The following is a 7992-nucleotide window of genomic DNA, read 5'->3' as shown; positions in this document are numbered from 1 at the left end:
ATTACACACGTCTAGGGCGACAGCTAGATTAGAAACCAATCGACGCTATCGGCCACAAAATCTAATTACTGTTTATTGACAGATAAGGGCAGGCCCCCTTCACTTTTTCAAATAAGATAACCCCCCCAACATACTTGTGCTCAGTGAACATCAGCTCATACTGTCCATGAAAGCCTCTATGATAAGTAAACCCCACCAGAAAATTCCTCTACTTTTAGTTTTCTGCCTGCATGGATGTATGAAGTGTAAAAGAGGAATTTCACATCTTAAAACTCATAAATTCTCCAAATCTTGCGAAAAGAAAACACGACGTGCATAAGCTTGAAACCACAACAGTTAGCAGGCCCATATGTAACCAAGCATTTTCAACAAATTTAAATAGATTGTCAATATGAGAGTTTTAAATGACATATATCTCATGCATCCATAATTTATTGGTATGACTGTATGACTGTATCTCAGATCTGTTTTTCAGACAACAATCATAACATATTGGCTGAGAATCTGGTCCTTTGCAGATTTAAACTTGTTTCCTCTGATTTGACAGCAGTAAATCTTAGCAATGGGTTCCTCAAGGCTCACTTCAAGGGCCACTTTTATTCAATGTGTATATTATTAACCTAACTTAGTTATGAAGTATTATATTTGTGATTATGCTTAGGATGATGGCACATAACTATTTATTTCCATCTATCCATGTGAGGAGGTTTATTTGTTTCAGATTTGATTTTGATGTTCTTTCTTTTTATGTCTGCGTTTCTTTTAGTTCTTATAATGTGTTTTGTATTTTTCTTAGGCTTGTTACTTATTTTCTTTCTAAAGCAATCAGAAATACCTTGCATATGAATGAGGCTCCACAAATAAACTAGCCTGTCTTTTGATGGTTTAAAGTTCCCACAGGTCAGCCATCTTCTTTCCGGTAAACAGACATCTACTTTTCTCAACACCCTCCTTACTCTGAGCCCAAATCTGCCTCTTTACAGCTTCATCCACACCAGCCCAGTTTTACAGCCACGTGACACACTTCGCCTTAAAGCCGTGAATCTGCCTCAGGTAAATATGGAGTAAATGATTGGATTATTGTTCTTTCATTCGGCTGTGTAGTAATGGCTGGATTATAAACATTGCAGTGTATAGATTTCCTGTCAGATCCTATGAATCAGACATCCTTATCTCATTTCCAGACTGCCGCTCCCACCCAGCGCTCCCATCTCCCAGCTAAGGAGCCTGTGCAGAGTACGGGGGAACAAATATACATCCACGCATACACACAAACAAACACTTAAGTAGACAAGCAAACTAAGTCACACACACAGGTTAGGTCCTGAGTGACAGAGACAGAGAGACTGTTGTCACCCAGTACAGCACAGGCACTCCAAAGCCCATTCAAGGATTTCAGAAAACACTTAGGTTTCGCTGTCTATATTTGTTAGGCAAGTAAATTTAAAAGCTACGGTGCACTGAATTCAAAAAGAGAGGAGAGCTATCAATGGAGAGAGCATGAGAGTGAGGGGACAGGGAGAAAGATGTCTCCTAAATGAAATTTAGGTGAGGGTGGGCTGGAGGGAGGCTGACAGCAGAAGCTCTGGACCCTCTGATTTGGTTTGAGTCGTGAAGAAAAATGTTTGGGTTCGAATTATGATTTTTTTTTTTTGGCCATGGCGGGAGATGGATGCCTGATTCTTAAGCTGCTCGGACATCATATCTCTGGTTGTGTCTGGTAGGTTTCGTGTTTAGCTCCCTCGGCCTCTCTTTCTGCCTCTTCGCTGAGTGTCTTTTCAGTGGATTACCAACAGCGTAATTCGGTTAGAGGGGAGCTGTGTGGACCAGCAACTGCTGCACAAACATGCTTTTGTAGGAATTCATCAAAACGCCCCACATAGGCACAGCAGGCAAAGACAACAAAACAACAATTTAAAAGTGGTTTTACAAGAATATACATAAAAAATCCACTCTGGTTCTAGGGCTAGCGTAATCACATTTTTGTTCTTTAAATAGGACAAACTCAGTTCAAACATTCAAAGTTTAATTTGTCTCTGGCTTAAAAGCATGAATTTCCATGACCGAAAATTAGAAGTATTTAGAAATACTGGAAAACAATAGCAATCGAAATTCAGCTAAAAGTGCAGATAAAAGCTGCAGAAGTATGATGATGCTTCATCTGGAATGCCTGATAGTAAATCCATCCAGGATAAAACAGTGGCAGCGGTTTCTAGCTCAAACGTTTAATAACAGTAACAATGTATATGGCAATTTATCCTATGGTGAGGAGGATAACATCAGGAAAAATACTGTGTGAGATCAGGAGCTTGGAAACCTAACCAACCAGGACCCTACAGAGGTGCTTTAAAAGCTCTTTGTTATGATCTGTAATTCACCATAGTGGAAAAAATACTGTTTGTAATGACATGTTTTATTGTCTGCTGTCATTCTGACCACTATTGCTACTCTGATATGAATAGCATGCATCAACAACTGTGACACCATAACAGTCAACTTTATGTTAGCAAACATTGTGCAGTTCTCACCTTTTCCACATAATGTTTGTGCTTTACTTGTGAGGGTTTAACTGCTCTAAATTATAGTACATATAATCAAAAAGATATGGTTACAACTGAAACTCAAGTTAATTATTGTGGCAAAACATGCAGAAGCATCATTCAGTGTGATCTGCGGACATTAGCTGATGTTTTGTACTAATAGAGGACACAATGATAGCCACAGCATGACCTGCGTTACACTCATTTACCTAAAGTTTGAGTTGTTTCTTTAAATGAAATAATCAAATTCTTTTATGATCCTGGGGCAAAAAGTGACTGTTTTGTTGGTTGAGAGGAAATCCAGTCTCTTCAACTGTCTGATACTAAATATCCAGATGACATGCCGTCATACAAATAAGTCAATCATGCTTTGTTAACTACAAAAACCTTTTGTCAGAAAGTATTCATAAAATTACTTATCTGCTTTGTAATACAGTGGGTGTGTTGATAGGATTTATGCATGGTGTACGTATACTTTCAACATTTACTGGTTTTAAAGCTCTAATGTATATGCATCATAATTGTATTTTCCTTTTTTCATAGCTTTGTTGTGATTAGAGAAGCTGATAAATATCCAACTGACTCATGATACTAATTAATGCTGTGCATTCTGTCCACTGCTCTTATCAAGCTGTCAAAAGATGGAGGCAGATGACAGAGGACACAGAGGAAACGTTTACATGGTCGACTGTCAGGGACTCTGAGATTTGTTTAACGCCTGACCTATAAGGCACATTAAAGGATTGTTTTATAACAGCCTCATAAAAACTTAAAATCTGTAAAACTTTCCCCGAGGTCACTATAAATAAGACATTAAAACCATCAGAAAGGTTACACTTTCTGTTTTGTTTATAAAATGCTGAGTCTGCTTTAGCTCATATTTGAATTGTTGTTTATCTCAAAAGTAACAAGCCTTGCATGACGTGAATTGGGCATGAGGTCCGTTTTTAAATGTTACTTTGTGTCTCAGAGGCTTTAGTGATGCGGTATTACATTTCTCAAATAGAGGGGTGAAACCTGGGCAGATTTTTTTTTAACTATCAATCTTCCAGCACACCCAACACATAGCCCAATTAAATAAATTATGGCTTCAATTTTGGCAAAAAAAAAAAATATATATATATGATTTAAAGACCTTTAAAGATTTTTATCTGACTGTCTAGAACATAAAGTAAAGTAATACTGCCCCTTCCCTACCTGTTGCTGTTGGGACAACTTGCTGACAGAAAGCTACTACACTTCTTCTTTTCTTACATATTTAGCCATTGCCATAATTTTTGCTCAACACAGAGGGACGGTGATGGTTTGGAAAGCAAAGAGGCACCTTCAATATGAAGGTAGTGCTATTCTACTACAACAGGAGGTCATCTGGCATGCCTGCTAAGCAGATAAATACAGACTAGTCAAACAGATGGGAACACTCACAAAGCTAAACCTGCTGTATGGAGCATAGCTGCAGCTATGCTCCATACAGCAGGTTTAGCTTTACCACTGGCCCTCCCCCCATCTTTTGCTGCACATGCTGTTCAGCTCACACTTTTCATTCAATGACAAGAAAGAAAGAAAACAACTGTTTGGAAAGTATAAGGGCATTAAAGAGCTGCCATCCATTACTGGTGCTTAAGTAATATAGCTTAAATTCAACTGTAACACTTCCTCTCTTTTCCTCAGTTACAGTTGATGTAACTGTATGCAGAGTTACAGGGGTGCTTTCTTTGTGCAGGTGGGGCGCACAGTGGACAGGTCACCAGTCCATCACAGGGCTTTCTCTGGCTGTGTGGAGCATAGGGGGGTTGCTGTGCACTGCCAGGCAGCTGGCTAAATTAAGGTTGCTACATGTTTTTCTTGTAACCAAGACAAGAAAAATTTTATTTCCATTATTGGGAACACAGAAATCAGCAAACTCTGCCCAAGCAGGTAACTGACTAATCAACCTGCTGATATCTGACTGAAAAGCAAAAAAACCCAAAAATAACATAAAGGTTAAATATTCTGCACAATAATCACTCAAAAACTACCAATAAACTTAGCAAGTATTAAATATGTATTTGGTTCAATGCATTAATATCAAAAGTATAGTACAAGTTAGAGTTTATTAATTTATTCAGAATAATATTTCATTCTTACAGTTTTTAACAATTATGCTGCTGTTAGTATAACTTATGTTCAGAGTTTTCAGTAAGAATTAGAGTCTCTAGAAGTAATCCTCACTCACTTTCCTCCCTCTTTTTGTTTGCAATGATAGTTTCTACAATGTACTTTACTATCCCACTCTTACGTCAAACTCTCAGAAGATGATTGTTTGTTTTCCATCTGTCATAATTCCTCCCGATAAGTAATAAATAAGATGGTGTTGTGCTGTACACTTCTGGTTAACACGCGGGGAACTGAACAGGATTGCTGTTATCATTCCTGAAGCTCTGTGCCATTACAGTTATAGATTTTTCCCTTTGATGGGATAATTTGGTCTTTATATCTCTCACAAATGAAGTGATCCTCAGCGCTCTTCACACAGCTCAGTGTGCAGGTCCCCATTTTCAAATACAGCTAATTGCATTCGAAAGGAATCAATGATACTTTGGCGGTGACAATATCATTCTTTTAATGTCACTTAATTTCCTGGGTGAAATAATTACATCAATAGCCTGGAACCCATTTCTATCTTTCAGCATGAATTAATCTATTAAGGGCAATAATTACACGTTTGTAATGGATAGGTTTTTGCATTCAGAGGAAAATGCAGACAGGCTTCCATTGTGCGCCTGCATGTTGGCACTGTCCTGAGTGTCATTCATTCAGTTTATGAATTGCTCTGAGGTGCTGAGGGGGCATAAATAAAAAAATAAAGGCATCTCTTATGCAGCTGCTTTCTTGTGCGATAGCCCTCCCTCTAGTGGAGACGATGGAGCCGCATGGTTTTTGCAGTGTGGTTTACAGCTGAGAGTCAGTCAACGCTGAGAAATGAGGACAAAAGAAAAAGTGTTTAATTAATCTGAAATCTCCCTTTAATCACAATTCTTAAATGTAAGAGACTACAGAGGACGGTCAGTGTGCTTTAAACCAGCAATGTCCCCTGACTGTTATTATTGGACTGAGAGTGAAAATTATCAATCAGTAAGTTACAATTCACTTTAAAAAGTTAATTGTTGGTCTTTGCATAAGCATGAATGCCTATAGATTTACTTTAAGAGAAAGTCAGAGAGCTTTGTGAAGACGGCATAAAGGAATAAGGAAAGACTAAAGTGTCATGCATCGTTTGTGTAACAGAGGAGGTTACATGGTGAAACCAGTTATATTAACAAAAAAAAACTATAAAATGTCAGAAAACGTATATGTTGCACATACATGTCCAACTCTAAAGGCCAAAAGTCAGAAGAAACATTTATTTCAAGACCAAATTTGAATACGGTTTTATAAAAAGCAGAGATGCACTGATTAGACCTTTTTTTTTTTCCTTCGAGGTTTTGCCTGTTGATTTTGATCAATGGACATTTTGTTCTACAGACTAAAACACATAAACAAGCGAGAGGAAATTAGCAGCAAATTCCTTGATTAGACAGCAGTTTTATTACACTTACTGTATAAAATGCAGCCCATTTCTTCTGTTTTTATCTTTGTGTGAATAACCATGCTTTCCTCACTGTGGGATAATAAGTGATATTGTTATTCTAGTATATCTGCCAAAAATTTTAATTTCTAGTTTTTATCCACATTTTAGGATTAAACTATTATGTTAACTAAACAAGCATTTTCTACTAAAGCTACATCAACTACTGATGTATTGTCAATTTGTGATGAAAATGTACCCATGACACTGCAAGGCAACCTGTCCCACACTATTGTTTGGAAGAACACTGCAGAAAAAAAAAGAAAAAAAAAAGGCATCATTATTAACATTTATTAACATACATACTTCTATAGGCTTAGAAATATACACATTTACATTAAATATTTAACAAAAACAGAAACCTTGGAACCAGCTTGGCTTTAGCTCTAGCAACGCCCCTGCTAAATACCAGGCTAACCTGTGAATACTTATCTGAAAAAAAAATATTTACAAAAACTAACAAGTCTGTCACTTGACACAGTAACTGTGATCTCTGCTACACAGACGCGACGCTGCCATTGGTCTCTTATTTATTCATCAACTGTGGAAACTGACCGACTGCCTGCCTGCAGCAGTGATCTGTCTGCTCTCACCTCCTGTTTTCTCAGGTGAAAACCCACCCACCACACAACGCTCAACCCCGAGCAGAGGTGGAAAAAAAAAGAGGCAAAACTAGCTAAATTAGAGTGCAGCTGCTGCTACAAACACACAGGAACATTGCTAGAGAACGATGCAGGTGGGGGAGAAGAAAAAAGTTTTATTTATTAAATAAAATAATCAAAGAAACAGAAAAAGACAGAGACGTTTGCGTCAGAACTTTTCCCTGATCTTGAACCACATTTGACCCGAGCTCCGCGGATTTGGAGGTGTTTGGTTCAGCCGCAGGGCGCGCACCGGAGGAGGAGTTCACGGTGCGTCGGCGGTGTGCGGCGGTTAAACGGCGCGCTCAGACGCACAGACGGAGCCTAACCAACAGCAACACCTGGAGACTCCACTTCCACACAGCCAGTGCGCAGCCTGTGCTCGTTGCAGCGGCGGCGGGGATGGGACATGACCTGTCCGAGTAAGGTACACATTCATAACACATTCGGCACGTTATGTGAAGATTTCCCCCCGCCCCCTTTTGTTTTATTTTTTAATGTTTTCTCGCGTGCATTTTACACCAGTTTAGGTCCAATTGAGCCGTGTAAATCAACACCTTTCCTCTGGGAACAGTTGCTGATTTATCTTCTCGGTTTGACTTTTTCAGTGTGCAGCTAAAGCTTCGGTATATATTTATATATATATATATATATTTTTTTACAGTTTAGTCTATTGCTATTTGCTTTAAATTACTTGTTAGATGCGTAAAATCTTAATCTTAATCATGCGACTTTATTTGTAATACGAGCTCTCAGTGTTTCTGTTTAGTAAAACTCTGCTCCAAACTCTAACAGTGCAACTTAACGTGATTAGATATGAGAAGATTGTTTCTCTGATGAAAAAGAAACATATTTAAGTGTTCAGGTTTGAACTTTTCATCTATTCTTATGAATCAAACATCTTTACTTTATTRTTATTACAAATAAATTTGAATACATTTTATGTCAACATTCCTAACTGGTTCCTTTAACTGGAAGTTACTTTTTTGGCGGGGAATTATCATTTTAGTAACTAATGTTGCACCTAACAACTTATAACTGGCTGATGCAGATTCCTGCTTTCTATTGATTTCTATTTTTTTAACTCATTCAGGTTTTTCTTTTTGGAGTACTGTAAGGCATCCAAACAGAGCCGACCCAAGGCTGTATGAGGCCCTAAGCAGAATTTTATCAGGGGCCCCCCTCTGGTCAAGCCCACCCTCCA

General features: G+C 38.2%; 1 protein-coding gene across 2 annotated transcripts in view; it reads left to right on the top strand.

The window, feature by feature from the left end:
- Window positions 1–6890: 6890 nt before the first annotated feature.
- Window positions 6891–7992, top strand: part of esrrb (estrogen-related receptor beta) — a 58769-nt gene continuing 57667 nt past the window's right edge. For both annotated transcript variants that reach the window (XM_008400283.2, XM_008400280.2), the window contains exon 1: window positions 6891–7215. The gene's annotated coding sequence lies outside the window, so the exon portion shown is untranslated. The remainder of the gene's footprint in view (window positions 7216–7992) is intronic.

Source organism: Poecilia reticulata, linkage group LG22 (assembly GCF_000633615.1).
Source record: "Poecilia reticulata strain Guanapo linkage group LG22, Guppy_female_1.0+MT, whole genome shotgun sequence".
Classification (NCBI taxonomy): domain Eukaryota; kingdom Metazoa; phylum Chordata; class Actinopteri; order Cyprinodontiformes; family Poeciliidae; genus Poecilia; species Poecilia reticulata.
This window is presented reverse-complemented; position numbering and strand designations above follow the sequence as displayed.